We start from the raw sequence: 23,087 nt of genomic DNA, 5'->3' as shown, positions 1-23,087 counted from the left end.
ATGTATATGCATCCATATAAATTGACTATAAATTTAGAAAATAACTTCAGTTCATACCTATGTGCACAATTCCTTAAATAGTACTTGCATCAGGAAGGACTAAGGCAAAGATTAGTAGCTCCTATTCTTCCAAATATTTCATCTTTTCTTTTGTGCCAACATGTTTTTTTCCTGTGCCTTTTTATCTTTCTAATATTCTTAATATTTCTGACTAAATGTTTTACACACAAAACATTCAAATGAGGCACTGTCACAGAATTCTGTGCTTGGTATTTTTCACATTATAAATGTACAAAATTTGGGTTTATAACTAAAAATTTTCATTCAAGCAAAAGACTTAAGATACATGAGTAAAATTGCTCGAGCGGGCCCAGTAACATCTCCATTGGAGACTTTGTTGTTACTGTGTCTGGCATATCGAATACTCTCGGTAGCTTGCCAGGCTCTCCGAGAGGGGCGGAGGAATCGAACTCGGGATAGCACAGCGGCAGGGCGTTTGCCTTGCACGCAGCCAACATGGCCGACCCGAGTTCGATTCCTCCACCCCTCTCAGAGAGTAAAATTAAATAACCAAAAATTTAAACAAAAAATTCTAAATTAGCAAACTGATGATCATAGTGATTTGATTTAATGTTGGCAGTAAACACATAGGATTTTTTAAGTTCCAAGGATGCACTGTAGTACTGCCCTCCCGTTATTCATCCATTTGCTTGAGCGGGTCCAGTAACGTCTCCATTGTGAGACTTGTTGTTACTGTGTTTGGCATATCGAATATGTCATAGGTAGCTTGTGAGGCTTTGCCATGTGGGTGAGATACTCTCGGTAGCTTGCGAGGCTCTCTGAGAGGGGTGGAGGAATTAAACCCGGGTCGGCCAAGTTGCCACATGCAAGGCAAAAGCCCTACCTGCTATGCTATCGCTCCAGCCCGTCCTAAGGATATTCTAAAATATTTATATAATTTGTATTATTGATCACTTGAAATGACCTTAAAATATATATATATATATATACATGCACATATATGTGTATGTATATGTATGTATAGGCTGTTTTCATTCTCATTTCACTTGCGAAAACTTATACACAAAAATATATAAGTGGACATTCTTTGAAACACTTGTATTGATGAAACTGTTATTCACAAGCAGATTTACAATAAAATTTATATGGACAAAACTCATAGGGTAAAACTGAAAATAAAATGGATATTTATACATAGGGAAATGACTGATTAAATTATAGTATATATGCATAGTAAAACTAAACCTTATTAAGGAGAAGGAAAGGAAGCTATACAAAGGATATTAAGAGATTTTCACCAAAATTTTTGAGAACAGAATTATGCAGTCTATTTCAAGGTGTTACATATATTGCAGGGAAACAATAGAGATATAAAGGAAAAGAGGGAGAACAGGACAGAGGGAGGAGGGCAGGTGTAAGTCAAAGGAGCAAGTGGCCCAGATACCTGTGTCTACTAATCCAACTTCCATCTCTAAATCCTCACCCAAAACTAAACTAAAGAGGAGTTTCCTATGACCTAGAAATTGAGGAAGAAAAACATTTGTCCTTGCTTACTGACTTAGTTCATTTGTTTCTATAGCAAAATTCCATAGAAATTTAGAAAAAATATTTATATCTTACAGCTCAAACTGCGGGAAAGCACATGATCATGCTTGAAAAGATAGTCAAAAGTAACTTCACCTAAAGTATGCAGAAACATTGAAAGCATAAAACGTTGGTTCCCACATTCAGCATATTTCTTATAAGATGACAAAAAGCACGAAGGACTCAATGAGAAGAATAAACACTACCCGAAGTTGGATAAAGGATTTTTATTTTGGGTGGAGACTTATCATATGATTATGAATAATGGAGAGTACATGAACAGATGTATGATGTTTAAGTATTATAATTATCTGATAATTTAGTATGGCTCAAAAAAGTGCACATGCATGAACACTGGTCAAGAGCAGAACCGAGAATGGTCTCATTGGTTCGCATACTTTATATGCACAAATACCTGGACATAGGTTTGATTCTGATATCACATTCACATACAGAGAGACAAAAAGTTGATATCGATGATTTTTTATATCCACTTCCTTTTAATTGGTACTATATATCCCTAAATTCTCTTTAGCAGGAAGAGTCTCATGTTATGATGGCAATGAAAGAATTTTATAAGATTTAAAAAGTGTAAGCAAATCAACAGAGCCATTTCTTGAATGTAAGTGTAGATCATCAGAAACTCCTGCCACTTGCCCATATAACTGTATTCTGCTATCCAAACTTGTTGCTGTTAGCAGCACCATAACAATCATTCAAGGCCCTATTGGAACATCTGTGTAGTTCTATTCTCTGGAGTAAGTACTGTAGCAGCACCGGCAAACAGCAGAGGTTTCACGCACACCACACTTGAGACTATGAAATTCTCTTAGGTTCCAGTTGTCTGAAAGGGCTTAAGTTTATCACCACTCTATCTCACTCCATGCAGTGAGGTTTTATTTACCAACGTCAGGACTTGAAAACCAGCAGAGACTTCAGGTGGAATATGCCACACAGGAAACCAGTCTTTTCATGGAGCTATTCATCACCTTCCGAACTATGTAAAATTTAATAGTTTTTTTTAAAAAAAAATTTTATTAGTGAAGGACCATGAGGTACAGTTGTAGACTTACAAGTTTTTGTGCTTGGGTTTCAATTATACAATGATCGAGTACCCATCCCTCCACCAGTGCCCATTCTCTACCACCAATGATCCCATTATCCCTTCCACCCCCCCCCCCCCATTCCATCCTGCCTCTGTGGCAGGGCATTACCTTTTGTTCTCTATCTCATTTTGGGTGCTGAGGTTTGCAAAAGAGGCATTGAGTGGCGATCATGTTCAGTCTATAGTCTACTTAAAGCATGCATTTTCCATCCTGAGAGGATCCTCCCAAAACCCTTTACTTGGTGCTCCTTTCTCTATCTGGGCTGCCTTTTCCACTATCATGTACAGCTGGCCTTCAAGCCATGGAAGTACCTCCTTCAAGTACCTCCTGGTACTTATCTTGACTATTCTTGGATGGTAGTCTCCTATTTTGTTACTTTATATTCCCCAGATGAATGCAATCTTTCTATGTCTGTCCCTCTCTTTCTCACTCATTTCATTTAGCATGATACTTTCCATGTAGTACCACTTGTTTGTAAATTTCATGACTTCATCTTTTCTAACAGCTGTGTAGATGTACTAAAGTTTCTGTAACCAGTCATCTGTTCTCGGGCATTCGGGTTTTTTCCAAATTTTGGCTATTGAGAACAGTGCAGCAATGAACATAGAAGTGCAGATGTTATTTTGACTATACTTTTATTTGTCTCTCTGGGATATATTCCCAGGAGTGGTATTGCTAGGTCAAATGGGAGCTCAATTTCTAATTTTTGCGAATTGTCCATACTGTTTTCCAAAAGGGCTGAACCAGTCGGCATTCCCACCAGTAGTGAAGGAGGGTCCCTTTCTCACCACATTCGTGCCAACACCAGTTAATTTTGTTCTTTTGTATGTGGGCAAGTCTCTGTGGTGTGAGATGGTATCTCATTGTTGTTTTGATCTGCATCTCCCTGATGATTAGTGATGTAGAGCATTTTCTCATATTCCTTTTTGCCATTTGGATTTCTACTGCGAAAGTTTCTGTTCATTTTATTGCCCCATTTTTTGATGGGGTTGGATGTTTTCTTCTTGTGGAGCTCAACCAGTGCTTTGTATATCATTTTATCAAGCCCCTATTGGATGGGTATTGGGAGACTGTTCTTTCCCATTCTGTAGACTGTCTTTGTATTTTGGTCAAGGTTTCTTTTGAGGTGCAGAAGCTGCTTAGTTTAAGATAGTCTCACTTGTCTATCTTTGTTTTCACTTGCTTGGACAGTGGCATGTCATCTTTGAAGATATTGTTAGCTTCAATGTCTTGGAGGGTTTTGCCAACCTTGTCTTCAAGGTACCTTATGGATTACAGTCTGATGTTGAGTTTTTTAATCCATTTTGATCTTACTTTTGTACATGGTGTTAGGTAGAGATATGAACCTATTTTTTTTGCATGTAGCTGTCCAGTTTTGCCAGGACATTTTGTTACAGAGGCTTTCCTTGCTCCACTTCACATTTCTTGCGCTCTTATCAAAGATTAAATGATCATACGTTAGGGGGAGATGTCAGTATACTCAAACCTGTTCCATTGTTCTGAAGCTGTGCCTTTGTTCCAGTGCCATGCTGTTTTAATTATTACTGCTTTGTAGTAGAGTGTTAAGTCGGGGAGGTTGATTCCTCCCATTTTTCCCAAGAATGCTTTAGTTATTCGTGGGTGCTTAGTGTTCATTATGAATTTTAGAAGTGTTTACTCTACTTATTTGAAGAATTTCATGGGTATTGTTACAGGGATCGCATTGAATTTGTACAATGCTTTGGGGAGTATTGCCATTTTGACAGTGTTAATTCTCCCAACTCATGAACAGGGGATATCTTTCCATTTCTTCGTGTCCTCTTTTATTTCCTGAAGTAGTGTTTTGTAATTTTCTTTGTACAGGTCTTTTACTGTCCTTAGCTAAGCTGTTTCCTAGGTACTTAATTTTCTGGGGAACAATTGTGAATGGATTGTTTTTTATGTCACTTTCTTCTCTCTCATTATTTGCATATAGGAAAGCCATGGACTTTTGGGTATCAATTTTATAGGCTGCAAATTTTCTATACAATTCTACTGTTTCTAGGAGTTTCTTGGTAGAGGTTTTAGGGCTCTCTAAGTATAGTATCATGTCATCTGTGAATTGTGAGAGCTTGATTTCTTCCTTTCCTACCTGAATGCCCTTAATATTTTTTCTTGCCTGACCGCTATTGCAAGTACTTCCAGTATTATATTTAATAGCAGTGGAGAGAGTGGGCATCCTTGCCTAGTCCCTGATATTAGAGGGAAGGCTTTCAGTTTTTCCCCATTGAGGATGATGCTTGCCATAGGCTTGTGTTACATGGCTTTAAGTATATTGAGGAAAGTTCCTTCTATCCCCATTTTGGTGAGGGTTTTCATCATAAATGGGTGCTGGATCTTGTCAAATGCTTTCTCTGCATCTATTGATATGATCCTATGGTTGTTATCTTTTCTTTTGTTAATACGATGGATTATCTTGAATGATTTTTTGAATGTTAAACCATACTTGCCTCCCCAAGATCAATCCCACTTGGTCATGGTGTATTATCTTTTTATGAGTGGTTGATTTCTATTTGCTAGTATTTTGTTGAGAATCTTTGCATCCATGTTCATCAGGAATATCGGCCTGTAGTTTTCTTTTCTTGTGGTGTCTTTGTTTCCTTTTGGTATGAGAGAGATATGAGCTTCATAGTAACTGTTGGGATAGTTTTAGTTTCTTCAATTTCCTGGAAAAGTTTGAGAAGAACTGGCAATAGGTCCTCTTTAAATGTTTGGAAAATTTCAGTAGTGAATTCATCTGGACCTGGGCTTTTGTATTTGGTAATACTTTTGAGTACAGTTTCAATTTCCTTGATGTTAATAGGACTGTTTAGTTATCTATATCTTCTTGATTCAGCCTTGGGTGTTTATAAGAATCCAGTAATTTATCCATTTCTTCTAGGTTCTCTTGTTTTGTGGCATACAGACTTTCAAAGTAGTTTCTGATGATCTTTTGGATTTCTTTTGTTTCTGTTGTGATATCCCTCTTCTCATTTCTGATTTGGTTTATTAGGGTTCACTCTATCTCTTTCTTTGTGAGTCTTGCTAGTGGTTTCTCAATTTTGTTTATTTTCTCGAAGAATCACCTCTTGGTTTCATTGATCTTTCGGATTGTTTTTTGGGTTTCCATGTTGTTGATTCCTGCTCAAAGTTTTATGTTCTCTTTACCTCTGACTGGTTTGGGTTCCTTTTCTTGTTCCTTTTCTAAGATCTTGAGCTGTGAAGCCAAGTTGTTTATGTAGGCTCTTTCTTCCTTCCTGAGAAATGCTTGCAGAGCTATAAATTTTTCCCTTAAAACGGCTTTAGCTGTGTCCCATAGGTTCTAGTAGCTCATGTCTTCATTCTCACTTGTTTCCAGGTATCTTAATTTCGTCCTTGACTTCCTTCCTGACCCACTCATTTTTTAACATTGAGTTGTTAAATTTCCAGCTGTTTTATTTGGTTCTTTGTATCCATGTTTAATTTGCTTCTATCCTTAGTTCATTGTAGTCTAAAAAAATTGTTGTTACTATTTCTATCTTCCTGATTCTGTTGAGGTATGTTTTGTGGCCTAGAACGTGGTCCTTTCTGGAAAATGTTCTATGAGCACTGGAGAAGAATGTGTATTCTTTTATGGGTGTAAAGCCCTGTATAGGTATATAAGCCCTCTCTCTTCTATTTCTTCCTTCAAAACTAGTGTTTCCTTGCTGAGTTTTGTTTTGTTGATCTATCCAGAAGTGATAAGGCGATGTTGAAGTCTCTGGCTACTATTGTGTTGCTAACAATGTCCTCCTAAAAATCTGTTAGCAGTTCTTTTAAATATTTAGCTGTTCCCTCATTAGGTGCATATACATTTAAGAATGTGATTTCTTCCTGTTGTACGTATCCCTTGATGAAGAGAAAATGGCCTTCGCTGTCCCTTCTAATTTTTTTCAACCTGAAATTTATGTTGTTGGATACTAGTATGGGCACTGCAGCTTTTTTGAGGGAGCTGTTTGCTTGCAGGATTGTTTTCCATCCTTTCACTTTGAGTCTGTGTTCGCTCTGACTGTTCAGATACGTTTCTTGTAGGCAGCAGAATCTTGGGTTCTGTCTCTGAATCCATTTTGCCACTCTGTGTCTCTTACTTGGTGAATTTAGACCATTGACATTGAGAGAGATTATTATTATGGGGTTTTGTGTCATCTTTCTGTAGGGTTTGTTGTGCTTGTAGGGTTTGTCTTATCTTATATTAGCCCCTTTAGTCCTTCTTTTAGGTTTGGTTTTGAGTCTATGAATTTCCTGAGCTGTTTGTCCACAAAATAGTGTAGTGTTCCTTTGAGTTTGAATGAGAGTTTAGCTGGATAGAGTATTTTTAGAAAAGCATTCATTTCAGTGAGTTTTTTCACTATATCTTGCCATTGCCTTTGGGCTTAGAGGGTTTCCTCTAATAGGTCTGCTGTGAATCTAAGGGGTGCTTCTTTGTATGTGATTTCCTTCTTTGACCTTGCTGCTTGCAGTATTGTGTCTCTGTCGGCAGCATCAATCATTCTAACTATGATATGTCTTGGAGTGTTTTTGTTAGGGTCACTTTCAGCTGGCACCCTTTGGCTCCTTGAATCCGAATGGCTGCCTTGTCCAGCTCTGGGAATTTTTCAGCAATGGTTTCTTTAACTGTGGCTTTTTCACTGGGATTGTTTCCTTGACCTTCTGGTACTCCAATGATTCTAATGTTGTTCCTCTTGGAATCAACTTCTAGGACTCTGATTCGCTCTAGAGCTATTTTGAGGTCTCTTGCCATTGTTAATTGTTACCTGTAGGCTTCGTGCAGCTGATCTTCCAGCTCACTGATTCTGTCTTCAGCTATAGCCATTCTACTTTGAGGGCACACACTGAGTTTTTTATTTCATCTACTGAATCTTTTATTTGCGACACTACTGTGTGTAGCTTTTCAATTTCTGCTCATTTCTTCCTGTAATTTTTGGATTGTCCGATCCGTTGTCTCTTTCATGTCCTCCTTTAATTTATTGGATAACCGTGTCACTGTTTCTTTCAGTTCATTGAAAATCTTCATTATTTCATATCTGAATTCTTTATCAGAGAGGTCCCTTAGGTGAGTAACACACTATGTGGCTTCTGAACTCTTCTGAACTCTTCTGAACTCAAGGTCTTCTCCTTGTGGTGGTGATTTGTGCTTTTTTCTTCATGTTGGTATGATGGTATGGAGACTGAGAGTTACATGATATTGCTGGATATGATTAATTTACCTGAAACCCAAAATTATGCCACGCCCACTTCCGAAGAGGTCACGCCCACTTCTGAAGAGGCCACACCCCCTATGGTTACCTGGTATGTGTGGGGGGTACAACCTGAGGAATGGATAGATCAGGCGCAGTGTTAGGGATGAACAGGAGGAGGCTCAGGATGGTGGGCAGCCCAGGGTCCTAGAGGACACCTGGTGCGTGTACACAGCGAGAGTGAAGTCCCTGGTTCGAATAAAGACTGAGCTGAATGATGGAGAGATCAGGCGCAGCATTGGGGATGAACAGAAGAAGCTCAGAGATGGTGGGCAGCCCAGGGTCCTAGGGGACTCCTGGGGCGTGTGCACAGAGAGAGCGAAGTCTCAGATTCAAATAAAGACTGACCTGTGGAATCTAAAATTTAATTCTTATGATAAATTCATTATTTTGTGTGCTTCTGTGTCTCATTGAGGCTCAAATTTATTCATTTTCCAGATATATCTTATGCAGAATTTAGGTTCTATTTCTAATAATTTTTTTAAAATATTATAACTGCAAAATGTATTTTTAAAACTTGAAGCCACCTACATCCTTTAAAATTCTAAATAAAAAAAAACAGTAATACTCTAAAATTATTTTGTATTTTGCTTTGTTACAAGCATAGGGATAATAAATATAAATACATATTACTTGTCATAAGCAAACTAGGGTCTGGTCAGCAATAGCACTGTAGTACTGTCCTCCCATTGTTCATTGATTTGCTCAAGCGGGCCCAGTAACATCTCCATTGTGAGACTTATTCTTACTGTGTTTGGCATATCGAATATGTCACGGGTATCTTGCCAGGATTTGCCGTGCGGGCAAGATACTCTCAGGAGCTTGCCAGACTCTCTGAGAGGGGTGGAGGAATTGAACTCAGGTTGGCCAGGTTGGCCGCATGCAAGGCAAACACCCTACCCACTGTGCTATCGCTCCAGCCCAGTCAGCAACAAATGATTAAAAAAAACCCCACATTTTTATTTAGAAAGCAAACACTAGAAAGAACTATTATAGAATTTAGGAGAATAAAGTATTCAAGAAGATGCCACAGAACGTAATTTTCTTCCTTCCCTTAGCAGGAAATTTCCAGTCTTGCAAAAGGCTAAAGATGAAGGAGTAGAGGAATCCTATTGTTAATCAATCCAATTAATTTTTTTTATCACTTGCATTTATTACCCCTATTAACTCATGACCTTTCTTTCATTGTCTGCCAACTTAAACACCTCAAGTTAAACATACACACATTACATTTTACAAATGCACAGATTTACAGTCGAGAGTATTTAAAGGAAAATAAGAAGCTCTTAATAGAATGGTAATTCTCTTCTGTCTCTACTTTTAGTGCTTTTACGTATTAGTTATAATATAGTTGCTCCTATAGTTGTAGTTCAATTAATGGAATAATTTAGGGGAAAACTCTTCAAAATAAAATTGTAGCTACCAAGCTTTATATACTCTATTGGCTCAGTACCACCATACATATCAATTTATGATAGTTCAAGATAAAGAATTTTGCAAAAGTTACCAAATCATGATGATTTTGGTTAAGTGTATGTCGGCTGAGTGAGTCAATTAAACTGAGGAACAAGGCCACTTTGTTCTCATTGCCTATACTGAAACATATACTAAACAGAAAAACAACACCTACTCTAGGTTTAAAGAGCAGGAATAATAAGAAAGATATGGATGAGGAGAATTAGAGTTAAAGGAATTAGTAAAACAGCCACAAACAGTAAGACTACAAAATTATCTTCATTTATTCATATATGTAAAATGCTTCATTCATCCTAAGTACCATTATGAGTTGAGGCTACTAATCAAAATAAAATTCATGCAAATATATGTACATGATTTGCAGATGAGAGTTGGCCTCCAGGTTTCTGGAAAACTGCCAGTATTGTCCTTGGTAAAGGAAAGTTTTGATGCTTTAAAGCTCTTACAAATTGTCTTTTCTTTGTTAGATATACAGAATTCATAAACAGTAATGAGAGAGAGTGAGGGATTTTGATCCAGTCACATTTTAAAATAAGAACACACCCAACTCTTCTTAATACCTTGGGAGAATTCTGAGCTTTCCCATATTTTAATTGTTCCATATTTAATATTTTCAGAAATTTAAAGGTCCCATGTAGCACAAAATCAGTGTGAAAGTCTATATTATTAGTTCATACCCAGATTTTTAAGTCAAATCTATTTAGTAAATATGACTTTCAGAATTTCTAATTAAAAAAATTATAATTTAAATATGATTTAACCAAATGTGCTATGGGATACAGTTAGTACTGAAGAACAAATCCTCCTTTTGTTCAACTAAATAACAGATATTGTTCAGCAATAATTGTGTATCACTGGTTCATGTTATTCTGAATTATTTTGAGCTCTTGAAGGCAGAAATATTATATTAGAGAAATAGCATTTTTAAAAAAAAAGTAAGGTCCATAAATAGAAGAGAAAATAAAGTTTATAAGGGTGGAAAAAATCACAAAGGTAGGATATATTTTTCTGAATATTCATTGGTCCATAATATAATATAGACTTCAATATTGAGATGAGATGTACTTTTCAAAGTAGCCAAAATATGGGAAAAACCCAACTGTCCAAGAACAGATGACTGCATAAAGAAACTGTGGTACATATACACAATGAAATTCTACTCAGCTATAAGAAAATATAAAATCTTATGAGATTGAGTGCATTCGGGCTAGCATAACCATTGAGAGTAAAGATAGAATTATGCAGTTTCCATCTATGTACACATAGTAAGGGAACAGCAAATGTTCAAAAGTAAAATCTCACAATTGTTCTGCAGAATAAAGCTTGCCAGGGCATTGAGATGTGGGGAGTGTGATGGGGAAGGTTAGGCATGGAGGGAGACGGGTGAATGGGGAGCCATGAGAAAGTAGAGGAGGGAACAGACACTATTGTAGAGGATTTGGTTTTCTAATATTACATACATAAAACTACACCATTAATAACATGTAAATAGTGGTGGCTAAAATAAAATTTTTAAAAAAACTCAGAGCTGGAGGGATAGCACAGCAGGTAGGGCATTTGCCTTATATGCAGCCAACCCGGGTTCAATTCCCAGCATCCCATATGGTCCCCTGAGCACCGCCAGAAGTAATTTCTGAATGCATGAGCCAGGAGTTGGGGCTGGAGCAATAGCACAGCGGTAGGGCGTTTGTCTTGCACGCAGCCAACATGGCCAACCTGAGTTCGATTCCTCCACCCCTCTTGGAGAGCCCGGCAAGCTACTGAGAGTATCTCGCCCGCACGGCAGAACCTGGCAAGCTACCCATGATGTATTCGATATGCCAAACACAGTAACAACAAAGTCTCCAATGGAGATGTTACTGGGCCCGCTCGAGCAAATCAATGAACAAACAACAGGAGGACAGTGACAGTGACAGAGCCAGGAGTAACCCCGGTGCATTGCCTGGTGTGACCCTTCAAAAAAAAAAAAGCAAAACAAACAAAAAGCAAAAACTCAACCAAAAAAGTTAAAATGCTAGATATGATCCCTACTCTTAAGTTGCCAAAAGTTAAATAGAAATGGACAAGTAATCAGATTATATGAGTATGAAGTTAAAGATATAAGGGATGAACATAGGGTGCTGAATGTCTTCAAAACAATAATAATAATTTTTCATAGTGGTGCTTATGGAATTTATTTTAATTAATTTCAAAGATGACCACTATAATTTTCTTCCCTTCTCATATATGCTTTAAGAAATGAATTTTGCTTCCTGTCCTGTCCAGGGTTCTCAAGAGAAACAGATCAATTAGATATTTAGAGATAGATATATGTTTTAGAACATATATAACACTATATGTATTTATGTTAAATATTATGTTATAATATTATATAATATATATTCACATGAGTCCAGACATATGCATCTATAGTTCATGTGAAAATGTGTCTGACTAGTTTCAAGTTGTGCACATGATAGCGAGGCTGGAGACCCAATGCTTTAATTCCAGTGCAAAGGCCAGGACATGCTGATGTTGTAGTGATTATGAAAATAGTAAAAAAAAAATACTTCATGCTTCATTTTGGAGGTCATGAGACAGGGATCATCCTTTAAGTTTTCAGAACAGAGCATCAATCAAAGTTCTATTCAGACCCTTTAGTAACTCAAAGAAGTCCATCCACATTAAGATGAATTGCTATCTGCTTTATTTAGCCTGTTGATCCAAAAGATAATACTTTCCAAAACATATCCAAACTGAGAACAGCTGTTGAGCAATGTCTATGAATCCTGTAGATCACTTAAGTTGACATATAAATTTTACTGTCATACTTCAAGTTCAGTCTGGATTTCTTACGTGTTTTGGTCAATAGAATGAGACATAATTTTGAGTCTTAGTATCTTTAACATTCCCTCATAAAACCAGTTTCCACATAAGAGTGTCACCAGCTTGACACTAAAGTGCTGGGAGAAACCCATGTAGCTATGTTGGACGGCCATGACCTGTGAAAAAGTGCCAAGTCATTAGTCATCTGAGTAGTGCCTTATTAGTGTTTTTGATCACAGGACAGGCATTCTGGTTTCCAAGTTGAATGATGCAGAATGATTGTCTTCATATGAAGCAAAGAAAAAAAGTGAAAAAAGAAGTGAAGTCTAATAAGCATTTCCAAAATAATGAGCCATGGTTGGTTTAAGCCTCTTGTTTTGGGGTGGTTTTTTTTGGATTGATACAGCTGGAATGGGGTAGAGGTTTATCAGCAATCAGAGGCATCAGAAAGAACATCACAATTACTGTTTATGTAATGTTGGATGCAAGACTGTGTATGTTTTAGAGGTATGTCTCACTTACTCAAATGCAATAATGTTCTATGTCCACCACAGTGTTTTTCTTTTATTCCAGAGTATGACCCCTCTGTCCTCTTCTCCTCCCTAATTATATAGTAAGAGTTAAAAAGTTATAGGGGCTTTGTTTTGCTTTCTTTCCTTTCTTTGTTTTTCTCTATTCCACACAATAGAGAAATCATTTGTTGCTTGTCACTTATCGTGACTTATTTTATTTAACATACTCTATCCATGTTTTTGCAAGTGAATACTATGGTTTTTTTATAGATAAGTATTGTAACAATATATATGTACATGTGTACATATCTACTTATTTGTGTTATTTCTATATATGATATCCCTAGCCCATGCCCTCATCTGTTTTTATCACTTGGACCAATTCCATATATTGGGAATTTATTTAAATATCACTGCAGTGGACATCACTGTCACTGTCCTCCCATTGTTCATCAATTTGCTCGAGCATGCCCAGTAACGTCTCCATTGTGACACTTGTTACTATGTTTGACATTTTGAATACATCGCGGGGAGCTTGCCAGGCTTTGCCGTGCAGACAAGATACTCTCGGTAGCTTGCCGGGCTCTCTGAGAGGGGCGGAGGAATTGATCTTGGGTTGGCCATGTTGGCTGTGTGCAAGGCAAATGCCCTACCGCTGTGCTATCACTTCAGCCCCGCAGTGGACATATATATGCTTTAATATTTTCAGCTTAGTTTTTGTGTTCTCCAGGTATTTCTTAGAGTAGTATTGTTGGATCTATTTTTAATACTCTGAAAAATTTGCCATACTAATTTTCTTAGGGTGTAACTGGTAGTCATTCCCACCAACAGTGGGCAAGAGTTCTTTTAACTCCACACCAGCTACCAGCACTCGTTTAAGTCTAGATCATCCTCCCATGTACAGTGATAACTTATTGTGATTTCAATTGCATTTCTCTATTTAATAAGTGTTAATGAGAAATTTTTCATGTACTTATTGGCCATGGGTATAATCTTCTCCCCTACAATTATTGGTAAATAAGGTTGTTTACTATAAGATAACACTGTTTTGTCCTTCCTACATAGCCTCAGATAGTCTGGGTAGATTAGGTTGCTCCCATCATAGAGCTCCCATTCCTCTGTATTTATTTGTAACTTCTTTCTTTGTGATCTCTTGACTTGTAATTATTGTTATTCTCTTCTCCTTAAGTCCTTTGCATAGTTTATTCAGAGCAATGTCCTTTTTGTCTGGACACAAGAAGACATGCTTTTGTAATGTGACTCTGGGCATCTGTTCTCTCACCTAAGCCTCAGCTGCCTTTACTTCCTAGCGCCCCCCCAAAGCAGGGTCCTAATGAGGGACTGGACAGAACCAGGGCAAGCGGTAAGCTATGTGCTAGCCTGGCATCGAGATGGGCCTGGCGAAAGCACCATAATGCTTAACTATAAGTTAAGAGCTTGGTCGTGGACAAATGCTGTCATGATCCAAAAAGTAATAACTAGATTTGGACCCTGCTAGGGTTAGGAAAGATTAATCTGGCCTGAGTGCTGTGATCTGAGTCTGTGGCAAGATGTTCCCAGGAGAGCTGCTTTACAATCCTTAATGTTATCTCTTACTGTGTCCATACAAAAATAACTAATATTGAGATGTTGATAGAGTTATTGGACTAGGAAAAAGAGAAAAGGGTATTTTGCCCTTGGGCAGTCAGAAAGGGCTCTGGCATACCTCTCACTTGGTGTTCCCTTTGAACCTGGTGGGCCCTCAGGAAGGGCTTTCTTATGTTGATTTTGCTACCTGACTGGGTGCAGTGTCAGCCCAGAGTGTGGGGAGCTGGAGAGGCAAGAGAGCTGGAGAGGGAGAAAGCAGGGCAGAATGATAGACCACGGAGATTCTAGCAAAGGGGACAGAGAGAGAAGAATGTACAAGAATTCAGGACCAGGCATGTGGACGGAGAGAGAGAGAGCTCAAGCTGCGAGATGGAGTGCAGAGAGATGAGCGGGTGAGACAGGAGATGGGAATGAGGAGCAGTGGAGACTAGAATGGGAGGCCCAGAGAGACTGGGGCAGGCTTGTGGGGAGAATGGAATAAACGGCGTCTACCTCAATCAACCTGTCTGGCCCTCATCTCCTCCGCCTTCTGCTCCAGGGCCCGGGGCCGCCCCAGCTAGGTGAGTGGCCCGGGCCCACCCCAAATGCAGGTGGCAGGGGGAGAGCCGTTGGGGTCCCCCTGGCCACCCTCAAAGATTTTGTTACAGTTTACATTCTTTGTTTTTTGCTTTTTGGGTCACACCTGGCGATGCACAGGGATTACTCCTGGCTCTGCACTCAGGAATTACTCCTGGTGGTGCTCAGGGCCCATATGGGCTGCTGGGAATTGAACTCAGGTTGGCTGCGTGCAAGGCAAACACCCTACCTGCTGTGCTATCACTCCAGTCCCATTTGTTGACAATTTTGCTGGTTTTTTTCCACTCATTTTTATTCTTGGATATGAGCTCAGTCAAATGAATAATTGGAAATATTCTCATCCAATCGGTACAATAATTTTTTAAATGATAAATTCTCTATGTAGAGGCACTTTTGCTTATAGTAGTTCTGCTTATTATTTTTTCTTTTGTTTCTTTGTCATTGGAGTAAATTTTCCCAAAGACATCAGGAATAGCAATATCATGGACTTGTTTGCCCATGTTTATTCAATGTATTTTATGGTTTGAAATCTAACATCCAAATCTAATACAATTTGAGTTAACTTTTGTGCATGGTGTAAGACCAGTTTTATTCCCATAGTTGTTTATTACTAACATTCTTTTCTTTAACTTTTAGACTATTATTTTTGTTATAAATTACATTCGCGGCCGCGCGACATCTTATTATGACATCTCATTCCTACTTTGACTCTGCCATTCCACATGGCAGAGTCTGGCAAACTCCCCGTGGCGTACCCAATATGCCAAATACCTGTAACAATGATGGGTCTCATTCTCCTAAAGAGCCTTGAATATAATCTCAGGGCTAGGATGAAGGAGACGTTACTGGGGCCTGCTCGAGGCAATCGACGAATAACAGGATGATCTGTGATCTGTGATAAATTACAAGTCTGCATAGGAAGATTTACTTTTTTTCTGGGATATGTTAGCTATGTAGATCGAATATATTAAGTTTTATTCTGTTGGTATTTATACCTGTGATATATTTTTTATTACTATTGCTTTGTTGTGCTATCTGAAGCTAAAGGCAGAATGGTTCCATGTCCCCTTGCCCTTCAGGATGTCAAATGTTACTGAAAGCTTTTTAAGCATTTATTGAAATGATCAAATGATTTTTTTATCTTTCATTTTTTGATTTTCATCTTTTTTATGATAACTACATTATTATTCCTGAAAATGACTTCATTGTGTCAGGATAAATGATTCTTTTGATATTTTGTTGGATTCGAATTGTGAAGAATTTGTTGAAGATTTTTGCATCAATGTTCATCAAAGGTATCAATTTGTAGGGTGTGTCTGTGTCTGTGTGTGTGTGTGTCTGTGTATGTGTGTGCTCTTATATACTTGTCATGGATACTGACTGATATTGACCTTATAGAACATGGTTGGGAGGATTCTCAGCTTTGATTCTGGGAAATAATTTGAGTAGGAAGGGAATTACTTCTTTGAAAATTTTGTACAATTTATTAGTGAAGCCATTTTCTCTAACCTTTTGTTTGTAAGAAAATATTTGATAGCTGATTCTTTTTCTGTAATTTTGATTAGTCTGTAAAATATATGTTATTTGGTTTATTATTGGATATTATTTCAAATATTTTACATTTTATGGTTTGTATAATGGTTTTCATATCAATGATTATATAACTATGTATATAACTATATGCATATACAGACTTCTGTATTTCTTCGATGTAAGTTTTATCTTTACCTTTCTTTTCTTAAAAAAACTAATTTTATTTTTATAGAGTTGTTCACAATAATTGATTGCATACAGCATCTCAACACTAATTCCACAACCATTATACCTTCCACCACCATTATTTCGAATTTTCCCACCACTACTTAAGCCTGCCCCACAGGTAGATGCTAGACAAAAAGCCCGGCAAGCTACTGAGAGTATCCTGCCCACACAGCAGAGCCTGGCAAGCTCCCCATCACATGTTCGATATGCCAAAAACAGTAACAACAAGTCTCACAATGGAGATGTTTCTGGTGCCTGCTCGAGCAAATCAATGAACAAAGGGAGGACAGTGCTACAGTGCTTGTTATGAACAGTATGAGATGTCTATAAGGCTCTATCTCATAGTGATTCAATAAAAATGTCAAAAAAATAAAGTATGCAATGTCAAAAGGCTGCTTTTCTGGCTGCATGCTCCTGGAGTTCTAAAATTTTAAATAACTGGGATTCAGAGACATCTCTGCAGTGAGTTGCTCGGTTCTGAGATTTATTTGTGAGTCTCTGGATCATAGAAGATAAAGTGCTTAAATGGTACCAGGAGGCAGTTTGTGGGCATGACAACAAGAGACCTGGAAGGGTGGGGAGATGGGAAGAAGCAGCCTGTTCCAGGCTTCTTGAGACCTGGAATTTTCAGTCACTGGTTCACATACCTGGGTTTTTCAGTAGATTTATTTTCTTGTGTGGGGGGTCTTGGGACCTGCCTGTGAAAATTAGCCATGAGGTTGGCAGCGATGATCTTTACCTCTTTCATTTGACTATTGTATTAATATTTTCCCTTATTTCTTGGTAATTATAGTGAAGGATTTATCAATTCTATCAATCCTTCCAATAGACCAATTCTTGGTTTCAGTGACCATTTGGATTGTCCACTGGTTGGTTGTGTAATCACCAAATGACTAGCAATCCTGCGGCTCTCTCTCACCGTTTGCATTCAGTGGTCTCATGCTGTTTCCCCACCCAGGACAGCCGATGTCATGGGTGGACAAAGGAGGAAACTGGGTCAGGCTGGTTGGTGACCAGTTGCCATTTAAACCATTCTCCCCACGCACCTTTTCCAATCTCACTAAGCCCCTCATTTCTGTCTCCTTCTGTCTTCCTTGCTCTTCTCTCCGTGCTCTGACTTACCACCTTGGTCTCTCTCTAGTCTCTCCCAACCTCCCTGCACTGGGTGTTGCAACCACACCTAGCTCTGATAGCACAATCAACATATCAAAGTCCTTTCTGATTGTTTGCAGCCAGGAGATTTGGCTCAAGGGTGAAATACCACCTAAGGGGTTTTCTCCTTTCCTTAGTCCAATAACCATTTAAACATTCCATCTTATCACAGCGGGTAGGGCGTTCGCCTTACAAGCGGCCAACATGGCCGACCCGAGTTCGATTCCTCCGCCCCTCTCGGAGAGCCCGGCAAGCTACCAAGAGTATTGGATATGCCAGACACAGTAACAACAAAGTCTCCAATGGAGACGTTACTGAGCCCGCTCGAGCAAATCGATGATCAACGGGAGGGACTTTACCTTTACCTTTTATCTTAATTCTACTTCTGAATATTAGTTATTTTGTATGGACACAATAAGAGATACATTAAGCTTGTAGGGTGGCTCTCCTGGGGATATCTCCCTACAGATACCAGACTACAGTGCTCAGGCCAGATTAATCGTTCCTAACTCTAGCAGGGTTCTAATCTATTGTTATTTTTTGAATCATGACATAATTTGTCCACGACCATGCTCCTAACTTCACTGTCACTGTCCTCCCGTTGTTCATTGATTTGCTCAAGCGGGCCCAGTAATGTCTCCATCGTGAGACTTGTTGTTACTGTGTTTAGCATATTGAGAACATCATGAGTTAGCTTGCCAGGCTTTGCCATGCAGGCAAGATACTCTTGGTAGCTTGCCGGGCACTTCAAGAGGGGCGGAGGAATCAAACCTGGCTCGGCCGGGCTGGCTATGCTCAAGGCAAACGCCCTACCACTGTGCTATCGCTCCAACCCGTTCCTAACTTATAGTTAAGTATTATGGTGCTTTGGCCTGGCCCATTTTGATGCTAGGGTAGCTCACAGCTTGTTCTGGGTCCATCCAGTTCCTCAAGACCCTGCTTTTGGGTGGTAAGAAGTAAGGGCAACTGAGGCTTAAGTCAAGAGAACAGATGCCAGGAAGTGAATATTATTTGGAGTCAATTAACTTCCAAGTTAACAAAAGCATAACATTAACTATATTCCTATGTCTATACAAAAAAGACATTGATCTGAATTACCTATGCAAAGGACATAAGGAGAAGAGAAAAGCAATCTTTTTTTTTTTTGCTTTCTGGGTCACACCTGGCAATGCACAGGGGTTACTCCTGGCTCTGCACTCAGGAGTTACTCCTGGCGGTGCTCAAGAGACAATATGGGATGTTGGGAATCGAACCCGGGTCGTCCGCTTGCAAGGAAAACACCCTACCAACTGTGCTATCTCTCCAGCCCCGAGAAAAGCAATCTTTACAAGTTAACAGTACTTGATTACGGAATAAAGGTGATTGACTGGTTGGGGAAGCAGAGCACAGAAAAGAGGTTACAGATAAACACAGAGGAATGGTAGTGCCTCAGGAGCACTGCGATTGGGTGCAACCCAATAAACCTAAGAACACTGTGGCAAGACAGAAATGACAATCCAATATTATTCTACATTTGGTTGTCTACTTTGCTGCTAGTGCAGGATGATTGGGAAAACAAGCGTACAAGGAAAATTACACGCTGTACTTCTGCATCCACTACTACTTGTCCTCTTATCCAAGCCACAAGTCTATAGTAAACTTCTCTGCCAGAATTCTGACCTATTTAATTCTTTAAGAGAAGGGACAAAGGGTTCTGCCAATCTATCGACATTAAACAGGAAGCCCCAGGCTCAGTTTTTGTTCCAGAGCCTGAAAGAAGCAATATATTTCACCCTTGTTGGGAGATTTCACTGACGTTAAGAACTATGATGGGACCAGGCTCAGCCCTCCCATAATGGTGTTAATTCTGGTGCTGGAAAGATAGTACAGTGGATAAGGCACTTGCCTTGCATATTACCAACCTAGGTTGATCCCTGATGCCCTACATGGTCCCTCAAGTGCACCAGGAGTGATCACTGAATCAGAGAGCCCTGAGCATGCTCATCTGGCTCAAAAACAAAACGAAAATCTTTCTTCTTTCAATAGCTGTGATGACTTGTGGTGAAGCAGGCCAAGGATCCCTTGCCTGAATTTCAGTCCTCCAATCTGCACACTATTATACAGACCTTCAGATATATGGATGCTTGTATTGATCAAGGAAACTTGACTACTATTGGGTTACTGTCACCATCACTGTGCTCCAGTTGTTCATTGACTTATTTGAGCGGGCCCAGTAACATTGTGAGACTTGTTACTGTGTTTGGCATATCGAATATGTCATGGGTAGCTTGCCAGGCTTTGCCATGCAGGCAAGATACTCTCGGTAGCTTGCTGGGCTCTCCAAGAGGAGCGGAGGAATAGAACTCGTGTCGGCCGTGCTGGCTGCATGCAAGGCAAATGACCTACCCACTGTGCTATCGCTTCAGCAACCTATACATCTGTTAAGTGTAGAGATAATATATACATATTATTTAAGTACAGGTAAAGATACATACCAACATACATTTATGTATGTATGTAGTTTTGTACTGGGCTGGAGCTATAGCACAGCAGTAGGGCATTTGCCTTGTGTGAAGCCAGCCCGACCAAGCCGGGTTCGAGTCCTCTGTCCCTCTTGAAGAGCCTGGCAAGCTACTGAGAATATCTCACTCGCATGGCAAAGCTGGCAAGCTACCCATGACATATTCAATATGCAAACACAGTAACAAGTCTCAAAATGAAGATGCTACTGAGCCCAATTGAGCAAATCAATGAACAATGGGAGGACAGTGCTACAGTGCTACAGTAGTTTTGTACTATTTCTTCAGTCACAGTAGGTATAATTTCCTGTGCATTTTCATACCTGAATACCTTTTTACTTAATAATAAAGTGAAGAAAACCTCAAGCATGTTGAGTATTATTACTAAATATTAAAATGGTGGATCCAGTGCAATAGTATAGTGGGTAGTATGTTTGCCTTATATAGAGCTGACCCAGATTCAATCCCTAGTATCCATATGGTCCCCAAGCACACCACCACGAGTAATTCCTGAGTGCAGAACCAGGAGGAACCCCTTAGCATTGCCAGGTGTGATCCCCAAAGCAGATAGTTAGATAGCTGGATAAATGGATGGTATATAAACTGTACAGTGTTAATTCAAACTTCATATGAACATTCAAACTGACTGGTCCTACCCCAAGAATAACCAAATTCTCCCAGAGAAAAATCCATTTGTGGGCCAAAGTGATAATATAGTGGGTAAGGCACTTTCCTTGCACACAGCCAACTAGGGCCATCTCTAGCATCCCACACTGTCCCCCAAGCACAAACAAGATATTGGGTAAGGCTTTTTAAAAATGACTTGTAGGTGATTTCTGGTTATACTGCAGCTGAGCACTTTGCTTGCTTGTCTTTTTCATCATTTTTCCAAGAATTTAGACTGTGGTTTTAATTAACTATGAGCTTTCTGTAACAAATTTAATGACTATTTCTGAACATAATATTGCTTAAGTTTTGCTATTCAATTCTATCCTGGCAGGGAGTCATCTTATAACCTATGCAAATAATTATAGTGCACCATAAAGAATAAACAGATCAAAGAAAAAAATTTTAAAATATGAATTTGGACAGTTTCCCAAGCAAACCTACTGATATTTATCATATATTTACTTAACTATTGTCCTTTACTTGGCAAACTTATAATCTTTATTTAGATTTCCTATAGAATATATTTTTTGAGTTCTCAGTGTTCAGTTGAATAAACACTAAAACAAACACTATCCTCCCATTCTTCATCGATTTGCTCGAGCGGGCCCAGTAACATCTCCATTGTGAGACTTCTTGTTACTGTGTTTGGCATACTGAATACTCTCGGTAGCTTGCCAGCTCTCTGAGAGGGGCAGAGGAATCGAACCTGGTTCAGCCAGGCTGGCTGTGCACAAGGCAAATGCCCTACAGCTGTGCTGTTCAGTTAGAATAAGTTACAATAATAAAGTATTTTAGTTTCTACAAATTAATTTCACTAAAAATGAGGATTAGGTGTAGAATTTGAATTTTATGGCTTCTAGAGTTTGCAACATTAAAACTATATAAGTAATTAATTAATTGATTGGTTTTTGTTCCACACCCAGCTGTGCTCAGAGCTTACTCTAGGATCTGCATTCAGACATCACTATTGGTTGGCTCAGGGACTATATGAAGTGCTAGGGTTCAAACATGGGTTGGCCACATGCAAGGCAAGTGCCCAACCCGGTGTACTTTCACTCTAATTTATTTTAGTATTTTAATACAGACATTTTTATATTTGAATAGATGTGGCTCACTGCCGGCAGTTTCTGTCTTCGTTGTCTACGCACCATAATCTCATTATGATGAAAGAGAAATCGAGAAGTTCTACATGGAGCTAGAGAAGTTCTATAAAGAAGACCACACCTTCTACAAGATCATTGTGGGTGATTTTAATGCCAAGATAGGACCGAGAAGATCAGCTGAAGAACTTCACATGGGGACCCATGGCCTAGAATGGAACGAACAGGGTGAGAGACTGTCTGAGTTCATCATGTCGACCAAGACCATCCATGGTAACTCACAGTTCCAGAAGGCCGAATCTAAACGTTGGACATGGGAGTCTCCCAGTGGACAATTCCACAATGAAACAGACCACATCATATTCAATTGACGGTTTTGCCTGACCGATGTTGCTTTTGTCTCAAAATTACGAACAGGATCGGACCACTGTCTCCTTCGTGCAAAATTCTACTTCACAGAGCGGGGTGAAAGGGCTGCAAAGTTTAAAAAGAGAACTCCCAGAACGACCACAACTGGGAGCTCTTTGGCACTATTGCGGCAACATGGCAAGATGCCATTATTGATAACATTGACGAGGAATACAATTGGCTGGTTCAGCACCTCCATGATTGTGCGAGGAACACCAAAAGAGAGATAGCCACAAAAATAATACCTGTCTTCGAAAACTCTTGAGCTTATTTGCCAACGTGGTTTGGTGCATGCCTCAGGAAACCACAGGCGAATGTCCGAGCTCGCAAAGCAGTGCAGAGATGCAATCAAGGAAGACCTCAAAGAGAGAAGAGCAGAAATGCTGGTAGATGCGGCAGAAGCCGGGAAAAATATTCGTAACACCCGCCTGTCCTTCGCCAACTACAAGACCAAGATGACTGCCCTCCGACGTCCTTATGGATCCATCACATCCTCCAGAATGGCAATGGAGAAGATTATCCATGACTTCTACTCAAATCTCTTCGATAGCCATGTCCACTTGCTAACATACCAAATTCC

Source organism: Sorex fumeus, unplaced genomic scaffold (genome assembly GCF_029834395.1).
Source record: "Sorex fumeus unplaced genomic scaffold, SorFum_2.1 ptg000115l, whole genome shotgun sequence".
Classification (NCBI taxonomy): domain Eukaryota; kingdom Metazoa; phylum Chordata; class Mammalia; order Eulipotyphla; family Soricidae; genus Sorex; species Sorex fumeus.
This window is presented reverse-complemented; position numbering follows the sequence as displayed.